The following is a 22522-nucleotide window of genomic DNA, read 5'->3' as shown; positions in this document are numbered from 1 at the left end:
GACAATTAACTCCTTCGGTTTTTATTTATCTGGAAATATATTGATTTCTCCTTCATTTTAAAAGATAGTTTTGCTGAATATAGAGGTCTTTGTTGACCACTATTCTCCCACCCTCCATCCCCTAGCACTTTATTTATTTATTTATTTATTTTAAAATTTAATTTAATTTTTTTGTCTTTTTGCCTTTTCTTGAGCTGCTCCCTCAGCATATGCATGTTCCCAGGCTAGGGGTCGAATCCCAGAGCCACAGCAATTTGGGGTCCGAGCAGCGTCTGCAACCTACACCACAGCTCAGGACAACGCCGGGTCCTTAACCCACTGAGCAAGGCCAGGGACCGAACCCACAACTTCATGGTTCCTAGTCAGATTCGTTAACCACTGAGCCACAACGGGAACTCCGACCCCCTAGCACTTTAAATAAGTCTCCCAGTGTCTTCTGGCTTTCATGCTTTCTAATGGGAAATTAGCTGCTAATCTTTTTAAGGATCACTTATATGTGATAAGTTACTTATCTCTTGCAGCTGCCAAAATTTGCAGTTTGATTATAGTGTGTCTTGGTGTAGATCATACCCAATACGGGGCTCATTAAACTTGGAGTTTAGCCTCTTGGATGTGAAAATTTATGTCTTTTATCCAGAGTTCCCATCATAGCTCAGTGGAAATGAATTTGACTAGTATCCGTGAAGATGTGGGTTCAATCCCTGGCCTCCCTCAGTGGGTTAAGGATCAGGCATTGCCTTGAGCTGTAGTGTAGGTTGCAGACAGGGCTCAGATCTGGCGTTGCTGTGGCTGTGGTGTAGGCTGGCAGCTACAGCTCCAAGTCGATGCCTAGCTTGGAAATCTCCATATGCCACAGGTGAGGCCCTAAAAAGACCAAAAAAAAAAAAAAAAAAAAAAGAAAGAAAGAAAATCTTTTATCCAATTTGGGAGTTCTAAGCCATTATTTCTTCAGATATTTTTTCTGCTCCTGTCCCTCTTTCCTTTCCTTCTGAAAGTCATGTTATGCATATGTTGACATGCTTGATAGTGTCCCAGATGTCTCTGAGGCTGTGTGTTATTCCATGTTACCATTTGTTTTCTATTTGTTTGATGTTCTTTGCTCCTTTTGTCCTGCTTTCTTTTTAATTAATTACATATTTAAAAATTCTGCTATGTATCCATTTTGCTGTATTCTGTGTTTTATTTTTTAGTGGTTGCTTTAGTGTTTCCTATATGTATCTTTGAGTGATGAAAATCTACCTTCAAGTTATATTGTATTACCTCACACAAAATGCATTAATGTAGTATCCTTACAATAGTATAATTCTATTTCTTTCCTATTGTCCTTTGCACTATTGTTGTTATACATTTTACTTTTGCATACATTGTATATCCCAAATACCTGATTTTTGTTCAATTATCCTTAAAGAAAATAATAAAAGAGAAAATGTCTTTTTGCCATTTTTGACATTCTTCATTCCTTTGTGTGGGTCTAATTTTTCACCAAATATTATTTTCCTTTGGCTTTAATGTTTCTTGTAGTACAGGTCTTCTGAATATGGTTTATCCTAAAGAACTCTTTATTTCGCCTTCATTTTTGATGGCCATTTTTGCTGGAAATAGAAAACATGGTTGATAGCTTTTTTTCTTTCATCAGTTTAAAGTTTAAAGGTGGCATTTCATTTTATTATCATCTGCTTTACATAGTTTCTGTCAATACTCCTGTTTCCATTCTTCTATAGATAATGTGTCATTTCTCCTCTGATATCTTTTAAGATTTCCTTTTAATCACTTATTTTTAGCTATTTGATTAAATGTGACTTGGAATTGTTTTCTTAATGCTAATTTTTTTTTGGTTTTCATTAAGCCTTTTGAGTCTATAAGCTTAGATTTTCATAAAATTTTGGCCATAATTTCTTCAAATATTTTTTTCCATATCCTCAAAACTTTATCCTTCTGGGCCTCTACAATGTAAGACCATTCTATATTTCCACAAAGGTCAGTGAAACTCTGTTCAACTTTTTTCAGCCTTTCTTTTTTCGCTTCAGTTTAGGTAGTTTCTATTGCCATACCTTCAAGTTCATTGATCTTTTCTTCTGTGGTGCCTATTCTGCTCTTAATTCTACCCAGTGAGTTTTTCACTTCAGAATATGTATTTTCCTTCTTCAGAAGTTTTAACTTGTTTTTGATTTATTCATTTTTTTCTCCTCATTAGATTCCTGCTTTCTTTTAAGTGCTTTGGCATATTTATAACAGCTACTTAAAATTCCTTGTCTGCTAATTCTATCATTTCTGTCATTTTTTTTAATTTCTATTTTAATTGCTCCTTTTTTTTCTGGTTATAGGTCATGTTTTCTTGTTTCTTGGGTGGTCTAGTAATTTTTTTTTCTTGCTTCTTGGGTGGACATTGTAATTTTTACATTGTGATGTGCTGTATTTTGTTGAATTCTTTAAATCCTGTTGGGCTTTGTTCAGGCAGCCATTTAAATTACTTGCATATCACCTGGATCCGTTTTGAGAATTCTTTATATATTTTGTTAGAGTGAATTAAAAATTGGCTTTATTCTAAACCTTGTTAGCTCCGGCATTTCTACTGAGTGCTCAGGTGTTTAACCAGGACCTCCACTCTGATGGTAGAACATAAGCTTACCTCAGCCATTTTTGAGTTCTAAGATCTTTCCTTGTCACCTTATTTTTCTTTGGTCACTCCTTGCCTTGCTTCATGGAATTTAACTTTAGGCATATATGACTTGGTATTCTGAAACAGACTTAAGGCCCCCCACATGCATATTTCTAGAGGTCTTTCTGTAAACAGACCCTATACATACTCATGTCTAGTGCTCTGTCCCTCAGTTTCGTTGAATTTCAATTTTTGTCTCAATTCAGAAAGACTGTTAGGTTGTGCTTGGGCCACCACTCTCCACAACACAGTCAAAAAATGATCTCAAATGGATTAAGAAGATATGGTACATATATACAATGTAATACTACTCAGACATAAAAAAAAAGATAGAAATAATGCCATTGCAGCAACATGCATGCAACTAGAGATTCTCATATTAAGGGAAGTAAGTCAGAAAAAGAAAGACAGGAGTTCCCGTCGTGGCTCAGTGGTTAACAAATTCGACTAGGAACCATGGGGTTGTGGGTTCAATCCCTGGCCTTGCTCAGTGGGTTAAGGATCTGGCGTTGCCGTGAGCTGTGATGTAGGTTGCAGACAGGGCTCAGATCCTGCGTTGCTGTGGCTGTGGTGTAGGCCGGCGGCTACAGCTCTGATTCAACCCATAGCCTGGGAATCTCCATATGCCGCGGGAGAAGCCCAAGAAATGGCAAAAAGACAAAAAAACAAACAAACAAAAAAAACAAAAACAAAAAAAAAACAACTGAAGGAGAAAGACAGATACCATATGCTATCACTTATATGTGGAATGTATAATACAGCACAAATGAACCTATCAACAAAACAGAAACAGACTCACAGACCTAGAGAATAGATTTGTGATTGCCAGGAAGCATAGGGGAGGGAGTGGAATGAACTGAGAGTTTGGAGTTAGTAGATGCAAACTATTACATTTAGAATGGATAAGCAATGAAGTCCCACTGTATATCACAGGGAACTATATCCAGTCTCTTGAGATAGACAATGATAGAAGGTGCTATAAGAAAAGGAGCACACACACACACACACACACACACACACACACACGCACACACACACACACGACTGGGTCACTTTGCAGCAGAAATTGGCACAACATTGTAAATCAACTATACTTTAATAAAATAAAACCCAGATTAGGAAAAAAAAATTTCTCCAGGCAGAAATCCAGGATGATTTTAGGGCTGTCCCAATTTGTTTCCCTTTTCCTGCAGACCACAGTCTTACATTGCCTGATGTCTAATAACTGAAATAAACTTCATTTAAAGTATTTTGCTTAGGTTGTGGTAGGGTAAGTCTGGTCTCAGTTACTTCATCATGTCCTAAAAATCAACTATTGAATTTTTTTTTAATAACTTTTTATTTTCCCACTGTAGGGCAAGGGGGTCAGATTATCCTTACATGTATACATTACAATTACAGTTTTTTCCCCCACCCTTTCTTCTGTTGCAACATGAGTATCTAGACAAAGTTCTCAATGCTATTCAGCAGGATCTCCTTGTAAATCTATTCTAGGTTGTGTCTGATAAGCCCAAGCTCCCGATCCCTCCCACTCCCTCCCCCTCCCATCAGGCAGCCACAAGTCTCTTCTTCAAGTCCATGATTTTCTTTTCTGAGGAGATGTTCATTTGTGCTGGATATTAGATTCCAGTTATAAGTGATATCATATGGTATTTGCCTTTGTCTTTCTGGCTCATTTCACTCAGTATGAGATTCTCTAGTTCCATCCATGTTGCTGCAAATGGCATTATGTCATTCCTTTTTATGGCTGAGTAGTATTCCATTGTGTACATATACCACATCTTCCGAATCCAATCATCTGTCGATGGACATTTGGGTTGTTTCCACGTCCTGGCTATTGTGAATAGTGCTGCAATGAACATGCGGGTGCACATGTCTCTTTTAAGTAGAGTTTTGTCCGGATAGATGCCCAAGAGTGGGATTGCGGGGTCATATGGAAGTTCTATGTATAGATTTCTAAGGTATCTCCAGACTGTTCTCCATAGTGGCTGTACCAGTTGACATTCCCACCAACAGTGCAGGAGGGTTCCCTTTTCTCCACAGCCCCTCCAGCACTTGTTATTTGTGGATTTATTAATGATGGCCATTCTGACTGGTGTGAGGTGGTATCTCATGGTAGTTTTGATTTGCATTTCTCTTATAGTCAGCGATGTTGAGCATTTTTTCATGTGTTTGTTGGCCATCTGTATATCTTCTTTGGAGAACAGTCTATTCAGGTCTTTTGCCCATTTTTCCATTGATTGGTTGGTTTTTTTGCTCTTGGGTTGTATAAGTTGCTTATATATTCTAGAGATTAAGCCCTTGTCAGTTGCATCATTTGAAACTATTTTCTCCCATTCTGTAAGTTCTCTTTTTGTTTTCTTTTTGGTTTCTTTTGCTGTGCAAAAGCTTTTCAGTTTGATGAGGTCCCATGGGTTTATTTTTGCTCTAATTTCTATTGCTTTGGGAGACTGACCTGAGAAAATATTCATGATGTTGATGTCAGAGAGTGTTTTGCCTATGTTTCCTTCTAGGAGTTTGATGGTGTCCTGTCGTATATTTAAGTCTTTCATCCATTTGGAGTTTATTTTTGTGCATGGTGTGAGGGTGTGTTCTAGTTTCATTGCTTTGCATGCAGCTGTCCAGGTTTCCCAGCAATGCTTGTTGAATAGACTTTCTTTTTTTTTTAAATTTTTTTAAAATTTTCCCACTGTACAGCAAGGGGGTCAGGTTATTGAATAGACTTTCTTTTTCCCATTTTATGTTCTTTCCTCCCTTGTCAAAGATTAATTGACCATAGGTGTCAGGGTTTATTTCCGGATTCTCTATTCTGTTCCATTGGTCTGTCTGTCTGTCTTGATACCAGTACCACACTCAACTATTGAACTTTTAGATTCTCTTTTCCTTCTAAGTGTCAGAGTGTGTACTTAGAACTCTGACAGACAATCAGAGTCTTGGTTCTAATATTTACTGGACAAGTGACTTTGGGCAAGTGAGAAAATTCTTAACTTTCACTTTTCTTGACTGTCACATAGGAATAATAAAAAAATCGTTCCAAAGATGCAATCGGATAATGGATATTGTGAACTTAGCACAATACCTACCAAATATAAAAATTCTCAAAAATTTTATTATTATCATATTATGTTTATTTCTAAAACCTTTTTTTTTTTTTGGTCTCTTTAGGGCTGCACCCATGGCACATGGAGGTTCCCAGGCTAGGAGTCTAATCGGAGCTGTAGCTGTCAGCCTATGCCACAGCCACAGCAATGCCAGATCTGAGCCGCGTCTGCAACCTACACCACAGCTCAAGCCAATGCCGGATCCTTAACCCACTGAGTGAGGCCAGGGATCAAACCCTCAGCCTCATGGTTCCTAGTCAGATTCGTTAACCACTGAACCACGATGGGAACTCCTAAAAGCATTTCTATTAGTTTTCTATTGTTGCTGGAACAATTTATCACAAACATAGTGGCTTAAAACATAGTTTATTATCTTACAATTCTGAAAGTCAGAACCCTGAAATGGGTTTCACTGGGCTAAAATAAAGGAGTTGTCAGAATTGTGTTCTTCTGGAAGCTCTAGGGGACCATCCATTTCCTTTCCTTTTCCAGTTTATAAAGACTGCTCATGTCCACCCTCCATCTTCAAAGTTAGCAGTGAAAGACTGACATTATTCCTTTTGTCATATCTCCTTCTCTGACAGATACTCCTGCCTCCCTCTTTTACATATAAGGAACCTTATTACATTGGGCCCACCCAGATAGTCCAGAGTGATCTCCTTATTTCAAGATCCTTAACTTAATCACGTCTGCAAAGTTCATTTTGCCGTATTTATAGGTTCAGGGGAATATAATATGAACATCTTTGGGGGCCATAATTCTGCCTACTACAGTCCTACAAGGTGTCTTAAAGATTCACATTCATCTAATCTATAAAGTACATTCACCCCATTCTACTGACAGTCTGTTCAGGGGACTCTAACTCTTTCTAGCCATTACCCAATTCCAAAGCACTTCCACATTTTTAGGTTATAAATTTTTTATTATAGTACCACCATAGTTTTGGTACCAAAATTTGTGTTAGTTTCACATTGTTGCTATAATGAATTACAACAAATTTAGTGGTTTAAAATAACACACATTTATTATCTTACAGTTCTGGAGGTCAGAAGTCAAAAGTGGGCTTCACTGGACTAAAACAGAGGTGTCACCAGGATTGCATTCTTCTTCAGGATTGTATTCTCTCTGGAGGCTCTAGGGGACAATCTGTTTCTTTGCCTTTTCTTATACATTTTTGGCTCATGTTTCCTTTCCATTTGCAAAGCCAGCAATGATGGACTGAGCATTCACATCACATCACTCCAACTCTGTTTCTGTCATCACATTTCCTTCTCTGATTCTGACTCTTTTGCCTCCATCATTTGCTAATAGGATTCTTGTAGTTACATTGGGTCCACCCAGATAATCCCAAATAATCACCCCATCTTAAGATCCTTAATTTAAACACACCTGTAAAGTCTCTTTTGAAATGTAGTGTAACATATTCACAGGTTCTGTGCATTAGGATATTGATATCTTTGGAGGGCCTTATTCAACCTATCACCCCATTGTACAAAGCATTGTTGTATATTTTCCTTCTTCCTTTCCCCCACTGAATCACTTAGTAAGTAACTACATGCAAAGATTGTCTTTAGCAGAAAGGCTACATATGGGAGTTCCCATCATGGTGCAGCGGAAATGAATCTGACTAGAACCAAGAGGTTGCAGGTTCAATCCCTGGCCTTGCTCAGTGGGTTAAGGATCCAGCATTGCTGTGAGCTGTGGTGTAGGCTGGCAGCTGTAGCTCTGATTGGATCCCTAGCCTGGGAACCTCCATATGCCTCAGGTGCAGCCCTAAAAAGCAAAAAAAAAAAAAAAAAAAAAAAAAAAAGAAAAAAGCTATATATAGACAAAAAGAAAACAAAAGTTTTGAGAAAAGGCAAAGTAATAGAGAAGAAAGAACCCTGAACTTGACTTCTAGTTCCAGACGTTTTTTTTTTTTTTGGCTGCACCTACAGCATGTGCTCAAACCTACACCATAACAGTGACCTAAACCACTGCATGACAAACCAAGATCCTTAACCTGCTGTGCCACAAGAGAGTTCCCTCAGATCTGTTTTTCAATAGCTGTTTATCTTTTAAAAATAACTTACTTCTCTGAATCTGTTTTCTTTTTTTTTCTTTCATAACTGAGATTTTATTGGTTGTTTTGAGGATCAGTACATAGACATTTCAATTTGTACACAATTCTTAAAATATTTACCAAAAATCTAAAAAAAAAATCATATAGTTGTGATTCTTTTTTCAACAGTTATTCCAGTTTTTGGAAGAACTTTACAGCTTAAAATTTGGAGGCAAATTTTCCTTAACATGATATCAAATACCATTATCTTCAAATGCTGATATGCTGTTATAAGTCCCACTAATTCACAATTTAATATCATATACACTACATACTCAAATTTTAAATCTTTCACATCACATTAAGAAAATTACTAGGAAAACTGGACTACCACGACCAAAGATGTTACGGAGTGCACAAAATTCTGACAAGGAGAGCCAAGATCAAGGAGTGGTTTGCTTTAGGAAATAGTTCTACCAAAAACAACATGGGAAGAGAAGTAATTTAAAGTGTTCAAGATGTTAAATGCACAACTGACTCCAAATTGCCATTTAGCACGCTTTGGATTATAGGATATAAAAGCTACCCCATCTATGGAATGTTAAGCTGACATCCAAGACAATGAAAGTCTCCCATATTCAATATCCCACTATTTTCTGGCTGTACCAAAAAATAAACAACCAGCAAACAATCTCACCTCTTAAAAAAAAGTGTTTACACTTAAAAGATGGGATAAGGTGAGATTCCCTCCTTCTTAAAAATGTTTCTAGAGCTACTAAAAAACTTGCATTTACAAAATAGTTGATAAAAAAAAATTCCTCTGGAATGTACAAGAAGGGAGACAGGGACCACTGACAGGACTGGGCGTGTGGTGTTATTCAGACTTGGCTTCTTTCTCTCTTGCTTCATCAGAGTCTGGGCTCTCCTCGTTTTTAGTTTCTCCGTTTTCTGCAGGCAAATCTTTAGTCTCTTGGTTAGTCACTTCGGTCTGTTTTCCTTTTGCTCCCCCTTTCCCTTTTGTTTGTACTTTTTTGTCTGAAGATTTATCCTTTCCTGCCACCTTTTTTGGCTTTGTTTCCACTTTTGCAGGAGCAGGTTTAGCTGACAACCTTGCTGATCTCCTCTTGGGGTCCTCCTTCACCACCCCTTCAGGGGAGCTGATCTTCCTCTTAGGCATCGTGGTGGCAGGGGCGGGCGCATGCCAGATGCCTGCGGTCCTTGGCCCGCAGAAGCCTTCCCCGAATCTGTGCTGCTTGGCTGCTGCCGCTCCTTCCCTCTGTTTTCTTATAAGAGAAAATAACTGGGAAGTCTCGTTTGTTAAATCTTAGGTATGCTGCAGTTTGATTAAAGCAGGATATGAAGTGTGCTCATTGTAGAATAGATTTAAAGCTTATGATGAGAGCAAATCAGTAGATTTTCAAGGAAATTCAGGTTTTGGGATATTAAAAAAACCCATATCCTACTTTTGCTACCAGAAAAGAATGGTACAAATCTAATTGCAGATGAGGTAATATAACCTAAACAGAACCATACTGGCTATTGGGGGAAGCCCCAGGAACTAGAGAGCAAAGATGAAAAAAAAAAAAAAAGACAAAGGCCTGGCACAGGCTCTGTGCTCAGGAGGGATACCTTCTAACAGTGGTCCAAGGGGATCCAACCAAGGTACAGGTAAAAGCCCCATCATCAAACAGTAGCAAAATCCTTCCCTGAGGTTATGCAGTGGAAAAACAGACAGTGACTCAGAGCCTTAGCTGTGTGTGGGATCCACTGAAATAAACTGTCAAGGGGAAAGGTGGATTGCAACAGCTTCCATCAGTGGAATTGTGGCAGTATACAAATTAGGTATAGGGTGCAGTCAGAAGTCTTAGTCAAAGTGTTGTCCGTGATCAAGGAAGTGCCCGCAGGTTACTGATCAACCTGTGGGTCTGAAAAAAGGTCTGGGAAGATGACTCCTCTGCCGGGACTTTGTCAGCTCTTCAGGTGTCATGGCAAGAGACAGATTTTGCTGTGGCAAGAGGACTAGAGAATTCTTCATTTTTGATCTGACCCGTCACCTGAGAATTTTCACTATGTCTCTGGCTTAAAGCTGATAAAGGTTGCGTGTTCAAAGAAGCAGGGAACATACTGGACACACTTTATCTTGAGTTTAAAAGAAGTCAGACTCATTTTTCCAGAGTTCCATGGTTAGAGACATAAAGGAACATGGACAGATATCAGAGAAAAGCAATGGATCTTTAGAGATGGGACAAATTGTTTGGCTGAAATAATCTGAACAGAATTTCTGAGTACAAATATCTATGTGGGAGGAGAGAGAAGTCTCTCATTCTCATGCTAAAGAGGGTAGGAGTTATAGAGAAAGATTTTGGGTGTTTGTAATTCTGCTGTAAGATTACAGAAAATTCTCTTTAATTTTTGGTCGGTATGCCACATATGTCAAATTCCTGGGACATAAGTCTAAAATAATTTTCTTTCAGGTAGGCATAATCTTTAGTTTGTGGGCATTGAATTAGTAGGTTGTGTGGACTCTAAATTCTCTGAGGAATTTGGTCAAAAAATAGTAAAATTATTTGTAAACCTGGATTGTTCTAACAGTTTGATCAAAATGGTATACTTGGTGTGAGCAGAAATATTTATAATATCTTTTGGTATGAGAAATAGGGAAACAATGCCAGTGGCGTAAGTTAAATTCTAGACCCCAAGCAAAGAATGGGCCTCTTCATGTCTTGCTCACTGACAAGAGAATAACAGACTTCTTTTTGGTTGATCCATTCTCAGTCCAGAGTTGGATGGAAGGCATGATTGGAGGCTTCTCCAATTTATGAATATTATTATAAGGCATAACCTGTTTTCTTTTCTAGGATTTGAAAGTCCCAGTGCAATGCAGAGAAGCTAGTGATGCAAATGAGAGGGGATTATAGAAGAATATTTCTGACTTTCTAGTAGCATTAGCAGTAGTAGCAAAATCAAGCTTCTGGCTTGGCAGTGGCAGTAGACTGGCTGGCAGAGTAGTAGTTGCAACCAGACTGAATTTACAGGGTAATAGTGGCAGCAATGCTAGAGGTGATGATGGTTGTCCCAAGATTGAGTTCCTGGGAGCAGTTGGGCAAGCCCATAGCATTTAGTGTTCTTTGGCAGCATCAGTGACTGCTTCACTGGCTGAGTTTGGCAGCACAATTTTGGACTTCATCTCTCACTATGTAGCCCCAAGCCTGGCTTTCCAGTCCACCTGTTTGTTTTTAAGATGTTTAATATCTTCGGTGGATTGTTTTTGCTGGACTTTGATTTGTTGCTTGCAACTCAGTACCTGATGGATCCTTCTGGGGATCTTGTTATAATACAGATTCTGTGGCCTAGACATAATCAGTTGGAATATCTGGCAGTGGGGTACAGGAATCTATTTTATTTTAAAAGATGATGGGTCAATAAAGAATTTTTTTTTTTTTATGTAGTAAGTGGCAGAAAACCAAATTCAAGCCAGTTTAAGAAAAAAAAAAAAGGAATGTGTTGACTCATATAATTTAAAAGTCAAGGGAGTAGATATTCAAGGAGTATGAATTCAGAGTTCGAGCAGTCCTTCAGGATTCGATTCCTCTACTTCTTATGAAATCTGTCTTCTGTGGTGTTTTCTGTAGTCTAAAGCTTCATGTGGTAGCAAGATGGTGGCAGAGACTTCAGACCTATCCTTTCAACTTGTGTTCTAGTAGACAGAGCACTTGTCTTTTTTCCTAGAAGCTGTGGTTCTGATGGAGATCCCTGTCTGAAATCATGGCCAAGGGAATGCAAAGTTCCATTTAGTAGTTGGCCTGCATCTCCTGCTACTTCTGGAAACCCAGATTCTCTTATGAGTACATTTTCTCTTTTCACTTGGCTGATCGTGTCAACCTTTTGTTAATCATTTTTCCTGAGGGCTATTAGACATCCTTATGTTTGCAATTCACTTATATGCTTATGGGCTTTTTTTCATGTATAGATTTGAACACTTACTAGCCATTGTGCTAGGCAAAGGGGATTTAAAGTTGAATATGATATGGTCCTTCTTTTAAAAGAGCATAGATTCTAGTTGGGGTGAAACACACAGGTAAACCAGTATTTAAATCCATTTTATTTAGTATGAAACATCTATTGTGCTTGGCACTATTCTAATATTGGGGATGACAGTATTGAATAAAATAAGGTACTTGTCCTGATACTGCCTGAATTATCATGGAGTAAGACAGAAGATAAAGCCTTAAACAATGTAAGAGATAGTGTTAAGTCCAATTAAAAATTAATCAGATGAAGCCTCTGAGAGGATGGCAGACATGTGAAGGAAGTGAGGAAGTGAGCATGTGGATGTCCTCGGGGAGGAACATACTAGGCAGAGGAAGCATCAGATGGAAAAGGCCTGAGGCAGGACTGTGCATGGCCAGATGCACTTGTAACAGTATTGGGGAGAGTTGGAGATGAGTTTAGAGAGATAATCGGGGGTAACTTATGTAGGATCTTGTAAACCATTTAATGCCTCTGATAGGAGAATAATTTGGGGATTCTGAGCAGAGAAGAGACATGATACAACTAGTTTTCAAAGAATCACTCTGGCTGTTGTATGAAGGGAGGCAAGGATGGAAGCTGGGATAGCAGCTGGGGGTTATTATATAACCCAGGTGAGAGAGAATGGGCCAACCAGGGTGATGAGTAGAAGTGGTTTTTGTGGATATATTTTGAAGGCAGCTCTTACAAGATTTATTGGTAGTGTAAGTGTGAGGTGTGGAAGAAAGAGAGGAGTCAAGGATGACTCCAAGTTTTTTGGCTTGAGCAACTGGAAGGATGAAATTGCTATTTACTGAAATGGGAAGGATTACTGAAGAAGTTTGGTGCGCTGCCTCACCTAATTAGACATTCAATGCCTGTGGGTATTTGAATGGGTTGGGTATTCTAGAGGTCAGGGTAGAGGTTTGGGTTAGGATGCATATTTGGGCACCACTATCATTATAGAAGGTATATAAAGCTATGGAAATGATGATATCACCTAGAAAGTGAATAGACAGAAAAGAGAACTCCAGGTTTTATAGATTAGGCTGATCAGGAAATGCAGCAAAAGGGATGGAGTAATAGCTGTCAGTGAGATAGGAGGAGAACTAAGAAAAAGTGCTGCCCAGGAGCCAAGAGAAGAAAGTCTTCCAAGAACGAAGTAGTAATTAATTGTATCAAATGCAAGTGCGATGGGTCAGTCAAATGAGGACTAAGGATTGACCATTGTTCATAGCCAGGTCAAAGACATTTATGACTTTGCCAAGAGTTATTTTGCTAGAAGACTCAAGATGAAAAAACCAATTTAAATGTACTCCAGGAGATAAACAGAGGAGAGGAAGGGGTGACAGTGAGTACTGATGACTTTTTGATGGGATTTGTCACAAAGACAAGCAGAAAAATGAGGAGATAGCTGGAGGGGATGTAGGCTCAAGTGAGGTCAGCATGTAAGTAGGTATAAGTGTAGTATACTCATAGTGCTTTGGGAGTACATAAGGCGTTTCTTTGCAGTAATTGTCAGGATGAAGTCTAGAGAAAAGTCCAGGAGCTAGTAGTAATAGCAGGTGAAGAGAAGATTTTTCAAAAGAGGGAAGTGCTTGAAGGTACGTAAGTGTGACACAACATGCAAATGGCAAGTGATTGGAATGGCTGGAAGAAAAGGCCATGAGGCAAATTGGGAGGATATTAGGATAAAGGATAGTCAGCATCACTCTTTGAAGTGAATTTTACTTTTTGAGCTAAAGAGAACTGTTGAAATATTTTAAGCAGGGGAGTGAGGTAATGAGGTTTGCATTTTCCAAAAAGAAGCCTGGAAGCAGTGTTGAAGATGGGTAAAGTGGGGATGGAGTGGCATCAAAGAGACAGGAGACTATTATAGGATCTCAGGTGAAAAGTGACAAAGGACTGAATTTAGGCAAATGGCAATGAAATTAGAGGGAACGTGTGTGCGATCTGAAGGTCAATGAGTGGAGTGTACAAGGAAAAAATATAGCGGGACTTAACGCTTCTTCCTTTAGGCATTAGATGGGTGGTGGGTCATTAGTGGAGCCAAGGACTATAGGAGTGATTTTAAACATACTATTTTAGTTTTGGATATGTTGAGTTTAAGAAGTGTGTAGGAGATTTTAAGGTGAGAAATCTAGTAGACATTATGAGTTTGAAGTTTGAAAAAGAGGTTTGAGATGAAGATACATATTTGGGAATCATGAGACATAAATGTTAGCTGAATTATAAATTTGGATGAAGTAACCCAGAAAGAGTAACTTCTGTAGAGCAGAAGTTCTTAATCTGAAGTTCCTCTGAAAGTAGCTACAGGAAAATGTCCAACTCTGCTGATTGGTTGATTCCACTTTAAATCTATGACCATGTATTTTCAAGTGATCCTTCCATTGCTGCATAGCTATCTTATTTCTCAAACTTCTAACAACCCCTCTTCTTTCCTCACACTCAGCTGATGACTTTGCATCCGATTAACTGAGAAAATAAGAACAATCACGAGAGAACTGTTTTGCTGTCTCACCATCCATTCTACCACTAGTAATACTCTGCGTCTCTGTGCATGCTCTGCTTTTATTCCTATTGCAGCGGGTAAACTATTCCAGCTCCTATCTAATTAGAGTTGTGCACTGGATCGTGTCCCCTCTCTTGTATTCAAGGACTCTGCTTCTGTAATTATCCCCTTTCTCTTATACATCATCATTTTTCTCTCTTTACTCATCATACCCATCCCCATGCTGTAATACGTCCCACTTGAAAAAGGTCTCTCAAGATCCCACATTCCCCTCCCACTATCCTTCCCCCCATTTCTCTCCATTTTTTAAAAATAGAAATTCTCTTGGAAAAAGTTGTCTATAATCACTCTGTCATCCCTTTGTTTCTGGTACACACTCCAGTCAGTCTCTTGTCCTCTGATTCCATTTAAACTGATCTTATGATTGGCAAAAATATCTTTCTTGCCAAATTCAATAAGCAATTCTTAATCTTCATCTTACTCATCCTTTCAGCAGCATGTGACATAGTTGATTACTCCCTCTTTCTTGGAACATTTTTGTTGTTGTTGTTGTCATTGGCTCCAGGAGCCTCATATTTTCCTTTTCCTTTTATTTCCTATCAGCTGCTTCCTTCTTAGTCTGCTTCTCTGGGTCTTTATATTCTTACTAAAATTGAAAGGGTGAAATACCCCAGTGCTGAGTCCTCAGCCTTCTCTCCTCTGTTTGCTGTCCTCCCTAGGTGATCTCATCCAGAGTCATGGTCTTAAATAACATCTGGTCAAATAGCTGTCTCGGAGAGGTCTTTCTTTTCCATGACTCTCCCTATCCTGCTTTGTTTTTTCTTCTTGACAATTACCACTATTTGAAATCATATATATATTTAAAGTTATTTACTTAGTCTGTCTTCCTAGTGAGAACAGGGATCTTGCCTGTTTTGTTCTCTGTTATATCCTCAGCAACTAGGGCACATAACAAGCTCTTAAAAATATTTAATAAATCTGTGTTCTGAAGAGGCTCCCATAACCTCTTTCTTATTCCTAACACCCAAAGGGAAGAGTCACTAGTCTCTAGAGTGAAAAGATATAAAAACCAAGGAAAGACAACTGAAGTATATAGATATTTGAGACAATAAAGAAAAGGGATCTTGAAAAAGACATGAAGAATTAATAGAAAGAAAGTGGGGGAGTCTATGAGGCCAACATAAGCAAAAATTCAAGCTAAAGTGATAAAATAAAGGCACAACAGTACTTAGGTTGGATAAGGGAAGGACAAGAGTTGTTTCATGTGGTCAATGAGAAACTTGTTATTTTGGAGCTGTGGAAAGAGGAACAAAGAAAAGTGTGAAATCCCAATCTGGTTAATGGGACTTTGCTTGGAGGGAGAAGTGGTGCTTGGAGGAAGAAGTGAGGTGCTGCTGTAACAAATACATAGACATATGGAGGTGGCTTTGGAAATGGAGAGGGGGTAGATGTTGGAAGAGTTTGGTGCATTGAGGAATATGGACAGTAAGGGAGGTTCTGGTGATAGCTCAGAAAGAAGGAGAGCTAGAGAGAAAGCTTCCCTTAGAAAATACATAAATGGTCATGAGCGTAATGTTGGTAGAAATAAGGACATTAAGGGCAACTCTGATGAGGTGTCAGGTGGAAATGAGTAACAAATTATTTGGAAACACTTATTGTTATAAAGTGGCAAAGAACTTGGCCAAATTGTGTTCGTATTCTAGCATTTTATGGAACGTAGAACTTGGAAGCAATGAAATTGCATATTTAGTTGAGGAGATTTCTAAGCAAGGTGTCCAAAGAGTGGCTTAGTTCTTCCTACCTGCTTAGAGTAAAATGTAAGAAGGGAGAGATGAATTGAGGAAGAAATTGTTAAACAATTTTGGAACTTAAAGTTTGGAAAATTCTCAGCCTATCCATTTTTGGGGAAAAAAAAAGGGAAATAAATTTATGTTGTTGAAACCACCTAGTCTATTGTATTTTACTGTAGCATTCCAAGAAGACTGAGAGGTTTGGGGAGCCAGTAGCATCTGGAGGGGTGCACCATGCAGCATGGGGTGCAGGCCACTTTCCCCCTGGACGCAGTTCAGGATTTTGCTCTGAATTAGAATGGTCTGGGAACTGGTTCATCAGAAGATTGAGTCCCTCACTTAGTCCTTAGTAGGTAATTAATTGTCAAGGTATTTCATTTTCTTATTTCTAGAGGGGAGGGAGTTCTTCTGGGACAAAGAGGATATAGCCTGAGTGAAAGGCTACTTGGCTTGGAAGTGATGGTTTTCTCTGCCTGACTCAGAAAGGACTATGTGGTATATCTTGCATTCCTGCCTTGAAGAAAGGTTTTAAAGCATAGAAATGTGGAAATGGGCAAGTAATTCAAAGGCCCCATGGTAAGGCAGAGGTGCCAAGGCTGCCCAGAAGTGGGAGTTTATAGGAGGAGGAAAGACATCCTGAGGACAAGTTTATACAAGAATGCTCAGGGAGGGACATAAAAGGAAGTGAGGCAAGAAGCCTCAAGATTAACTTGGCATCTTGTGAATCTTTTTGAGAAAATCCCCAACTAGGGGCTGTCAAAAAGCCTTCCTGTATTGTCCTCAGATGCTTGCACTTGCCCCAAACCTGCTTCCTTGCAAGCTGTGCAACATGAACCGGTCTTTAGATACTCAACCTTGGCAGTGTTTGAAGTAAATCATTTCTTGCTTAGCACTTGCCCCAGGTGGGAGAGGAAGACTCTCCTGAGCAGGTGCTGGCATGGCTAATACAGAGCTGTGGCCCTTTACGGGTAATATTTTGAAGAGAAAAGCAGATTGATTTCCTTCCTTTAGGCCTTCTCCCCATCTCTCCTCCCACCTCCAACATGAAAGATTTTGCAAGTTCAGTTGAATAACCAGATTAAATGTTCAATTCTCAATTTTACTTGTCTAATGAGATATATAAAACTTCTAAAGAAAGTGATACCTTTCAGAGCAAGGTGTAGGCTAGCAAATCTACTAGGCTTTTCTTCTTTAATTACTCATTAAACTTTCTACTAGAGCAGATAAGGATCCTACCCACTTCTTTTGTTAAAAAAGCATTAATGGATTCACACTTCTAAAACCTGCAAGAGGTTATGCTTTTGCTAAAAGATGAGTATTATTTAGCCTTTATGAGGCATCTGCAAAATCCTTAACAAAGAGGTACCTTCCTCTGGCAAGCCTTCAAAGGTGAAGCTAGAAACTTTAACACTATTACTGAATGTAGTTTTTACCAGTGAGCCGAATTTTTGTTCATATGGCTTGTTACCATTTGGAGGTATTTACTATTAGTGCACCTGTTGTACCTCAGTTTGATGAAGAGCAACTACAGTTTGTTAGTGCTCTTACTGACAAAAGTTATTTAGATAGTGTCTTATAATGTGGAGGCCAGTTAAAACTAGTCTAAGAAAAAATGCCCCCCAAAACAAATTAAAAGTGCGAATGTTTGGATACTCTTGTAGTATCAAGAAGAATGACATGCCTGCAGAATTTCTTCCTGCCACTGAATTGACAGGTACTAATTGAGCTATAAAAATTTACTGTTGGATACCATACAGGATAATAGAGACTATATGAATTCTAGAGAACTGATAAGATTGTGTTACATATCCAAGAAGCCTGCAGCTTGTAAACATGATTTTTGCAAAAATATATCGGTTAACAAAATAAAAGGCTCTTCTTACCAAATAATCTGATTCTCTTAATTTATGGTTCTCAAAATGTGGTTTCTGTACCAGCAGCATCAACTTCACCTAGAAACTTGTTAAAAATGTATCTTCTCAAGGCTTTGCTCCGACCTACTGAACAAAAACTCTAGGGCTGGGCTCCAGCAATCTGTATTTTAACCAGTTCATATGTGCACTTTGGAAACTGCTCTCATGAACCCAAATTGGTACTAAAGCCAATGGTACTTTTTCAATTCTCTAATCACCTAGGAGTCTTTATGTTGGGAGACTTTGAGACAGCACGTGTGACTAGTCAGATTTTTTTCTAGTCAAATATTTTGTCTAGATAGATAGGCAGGTGTGATAATTTTTTTCATTAAGAAGTATTTTCTGAATGCTTAAAATGTATAGGCACCAGATAAACAATAATGAACAAGACAGAAAAGAGCCCTGCTTCACAAAATAACATTCTGGGCTGAATATTACACATTAATATAAATGTTAATTTAGCATCATGGCTCAAATTGCCTGGTGGTGGACTGTAAGGGGAAAAGTTTTGATGATAATCATCTGTCCTGATGGGTGAAAACTGCTCATCCCTTATAGGGAATGAATTCTTTCTGCACTTGACCTGATGTGATAATAGATTGCATCCATGTTACATTAACACAGCTCCCTGAAAAAGTGAACCATTCAGCCAGTTGTTTCATTAAACAACCCCAAATGACTGGATTTTACTCCACTGAATTATTCATACCAACGAATGGTATTGGAATTATGCCAATTTAGCATGAATCCTCACTTTGGTGGAGGATTCTGTCAGAAGAGTTCAGGTGGAAAAAATAACTGGTAAATGAAAACCAACATTTGGAACATAAGTGATCCAGCTTGGTTGTTAATTTTCCTAGTTTTTTTCTCAGTGTTCTAGTTTATTTTGTAATATGCATAGCTTGCTTGTATGAAAAGAGATCAACCATGTTAATAAAAAGCGATTTTGGACCAATACTTAGCTATGTAAAATTTATTTGGTTGCTAGGAAATAAATGACAATTCTAGTTTTTCTCAAATATAGTGGTGTTATTACAGGCAAAATATGAAGTAAAGCCTATCTTAATTCTTTCTACATTTCTTGAATTTACTTATATATACAGTAGGGGAATAGCAATTTTTAGTAAAGAAGCCACAGAATCTGAACTTGTTTCTTCACATAAAGGAACTAAATCTTTACATTTCTGTCACTGTGAATATCTTTAAAAGTAACTTTTAATGACAGCTTAATACTTACTTTCCTGGTGTTCATGGGCCAGCTTTAGAGAAATAAATAGGCATTCTTTTATAGTAAAATCTGGTAAGGGAAGTTCAGAAAGCTGCAAGGGTCTTTAAGAAGGGGATATCTAACTTGAAACTGGGAATTCAGGAAAGTTTCCTGGAAGAAAGAACTTGAGAATGGAAAGATGATTAGGATTTAGTCAGACTAAGGGTGAGGGTAAGAGTGCTGGAAGTAGATGGAATAACATACGCAAAGCTGAAAGGGAACCTGATTATTTTTAGTAAACTGTGAGTAGTTTAACATGACTGGAGTATATAATGTGAGGAGCACAATATGTGTTTGGAGAAGTATGAGAGACTGTAATTATGAAGGATCATATATCCTAGGTTTAGGCAACTGCATAGGCAAGGGCCAATTATTGAAAGATTTCATAGGGAATAGGATGTAGTGTGATCAGATCTGAATTTTAGTAAAACCACTTTGGAAAGAAAGTTGAAGACTATTGTAGAAACAGTGAAAATAGAGAATAGTACTAACTCTTGCCTTGAAATAGGCAATGGCAGTGGTGATAGCAAGTAGCTTAGAGAATTTATTAAGTGGTAAAATCAGTCCACCTGTGAGAGAAAGACAACATGGCATTAGAGACAATTCCCAAGAATCTGACTTGAACAACTTATTAGAAAAGCTGAGAACTGAAGAGGAGGAGCAGGTTTGGAATGGAAGACTATGAGTTCATTTTTGAACCTGAGAGTTTGAGTTGGTTGTGGAAATTACAAACTGAGATACTCAACAAATAATTGGATACACAGGAAAGACATTTGTTAATAGGGCTATAAATTTGAAGCTTGTAGATATAATAGGAGCCTTTGAAGCACATAGATTCATATACTTGAGAGGATGTAGAGTGAAAAAAAGTTCCAAGCATGATCCTTGTAGAACAGAAAACTTTAGGGACAGGTAGAGGAAGAGGATATGACAAAAGATATTGAGAAGAGTAATCAGAGGTAGAAGGAAAACTGAAAGGGGGTATCATAATGGAAACTAAGGGAAAGAGTCTTGAGGAGAAGGAGTGACTAGGTACCACAGATGCTGCTGAGAGTACAAGTCACTGAAGTTCATTGTGTTTAGCAACAAGGAAGTCCTTGGTGACCTGCTGAGAAGTTTTTGCTGGAATAGTAGAGTCACAAACAAATTGAAGTGGTTAAGGAGTGAGTCAGAGTTGAGCAAATAGAGATTGTGAGTGTAGACAGATCTTTAAGTAATTTGGCTTTGGAGGAGTAAAGTGAATGTAACATTGAAGGAGATTACTTATTATTTATTTTTAAAGGATGGCCTAGGAGTTCCCATCATGGCTCAGCAGAAATGAATCTGATTAGTATCCATGAGGATGTAGGTTCGATCCCTAGCCTCACTCAGTGGGCTAAGGATCCTGCGTTGCCATGAGCTGTGGTGTAGGTTGCAGACTCATCTTGGATCCTACATGGCTGTGGTGTAGGCCAGCAGCTGCAGCTCTGATTGGACCCCTAGCCTGGGAACCTCCATATCCTTGGTTGCGGCCCTAAAAAGATAAAAAAATTAAAAAAAGGATGGCCTAGTCTCAATGGGAAGGAGTTAGTAGAAGAAGATTTTGAAGAATCATGAGTGATAGGAGGCAGGTGAAAGGTTGAGGTTCTGAAGAAGGCTGGAGGAAGTGGGACTTGGAACATAAAGGAAGGGTTAGCCTTTGACAGGAGGAACTGGAAGGAAGAATTCTGAAATTTTGAGTTTTGTGATGGAAGGTTAAGAGATTTCCTATCTGATGGGCTTTATTTCCTTTTTGAAGTAAGATAAGTGGTCATTTCTGGAGTATGAAATGTCATTTAAAATTTTTATTTATTTATATTTATTAAAGTGTAATTGGAGTTCCCGTCGTGGCGCAGTGGTTAACGAATCCGACTAGGAACCATGAAGTTGAGGGTTCCGTCCCTGCCCTTGCTCAGTGGGTTAACGATCCGGCGTTGCCCTGAGCTGTGGTGTAGGTTACAGACGCGGCTCGGATCCTGCGTTGCTGTGCCTCTGGCGTAGGCTGGTGGCTACAGCTCCGATTGGACCCCTGGCCTGGGAACCTCCATATGCCTCGGGAGCGGCCCAAGAAATAGCAAAAAGACAAAAAAAAAAAAAAAAGTGTAATTGATTTACAATGCTGTGCCAATTTCTTCTGTACAGCACAGTGACCCGGTCACATATATATATGTGTGTGTGTATGTACATATATAGTCTTTTTTTTTATGGTAACATCCATGACATAAAATTTCCTGGGCCAGGGATTGAATCTGAGCCATAACTATCCTGCAGTTGTGGCTACACCTGATTCTTTAACCCAGTGCACCAGGCTAGGGATTGGATCTGCACTTCCACAGTGACCTGAGCCACTGTAGCTGGATTCTTAACACACTGCACCATGGTGGGAACTCCTTAAAAGTCATTTTTAAGTTGGAAATTTGAGGAAAGTAGAGGTTTGCAATAGATACTCTGACAGAGTAGCCAGGAAAGGAAAAATAAAATAATGAAAAAAATACTGCCAATTAAATTATAAGATGTCCTCAAGTTTTAGAAATGATGAGTTCCCTTGTGGCTCAGTGGGTTAAGGATCCACTGCTGTGGCTTGGATTATCACTACTGTGGCTTGGGTTGCTGCTGGGGCATGGGTTCAATCCCTGGCCTGGGAACTTCCACATGCTATGGGTGCAGCAAAAAAAGAAAAAAATTTAGAAATGATAGAATACGTATAATTAGTATCTTAAAAACCAAATGAAACAAGTTCTTGATAAAATGCAAAGAGTAAAGAGAACTCACCCACATTAACACAAACGGAAGAACTAAACACAAGTCCTGATGTTAATTAACATGAAAAAAGACAAAGTGGCAGCTATATAAGCATAACATAGCAATAAATCAATAAATTATACAAGTAAGAAATATAGGACAATAACACTAAGGAAGAACCTAGTCCAGAAAACATATAATAATTGGGGGGAACAGAAAAAATTCTCCATGTGTGTTTTGTATACAGAAAGATTTAATAAGAACATGACATACATATAATAAAATTTCAAATAGAATAAAATGAAGAGGGAAGACACACAGCTAACTGAAAAGACAAATGCCGTAAGAACTAATTTATCTGGTAGAGAAACAGCTTTGACCTGGCTTAAAGCTGAATTACTGATATAGAGGAAAGGGTTAATAAGATGAAGTCAGAAAATACATTAAAGTAATTAGATGAAGATAATATAG

The 22522-nt window shown here is 38.5% G+C and overlaps 1 long non-coding RNA gene and 1 pseudogene across 5 annotated transcripts in view; one reads left to right on the top strand and one right to left on the bottom strand.

Moving 5' to 3' along the window:
• The window catches only part of LOC106510680, a 337456-nt gene that overhangs the window by 71693 nt on the left and 243241 nt on the right, over positions 1–22522 (top strand). The gene's annotated exons all lie outside the window — the stretch shown is intronic.
• On the bottom strand, positions 7577–20577 carry LOC110261416 (annotated as a pseudogene).

This window comes from Sus scrofa, chromosome 6 (assembly GCF_000003025.6).
Source record: "Sus scrofa isolate TJ Tabasco breed Duroc chromosome 6, Sscrofa11.1, whole genome shotgun sequence".
NCBI classification, from domain to species: domain Eukaryota; kingdom Metazoa; phylum Chordata; class Mammalia; order Artiodactyla; family Suidae; genus Sus; species Sus scrofa.
Note: the sequence above shows the minus strand (reverse complement) of the source record. Positions and strands in the feature narration are given on the sequence as shown.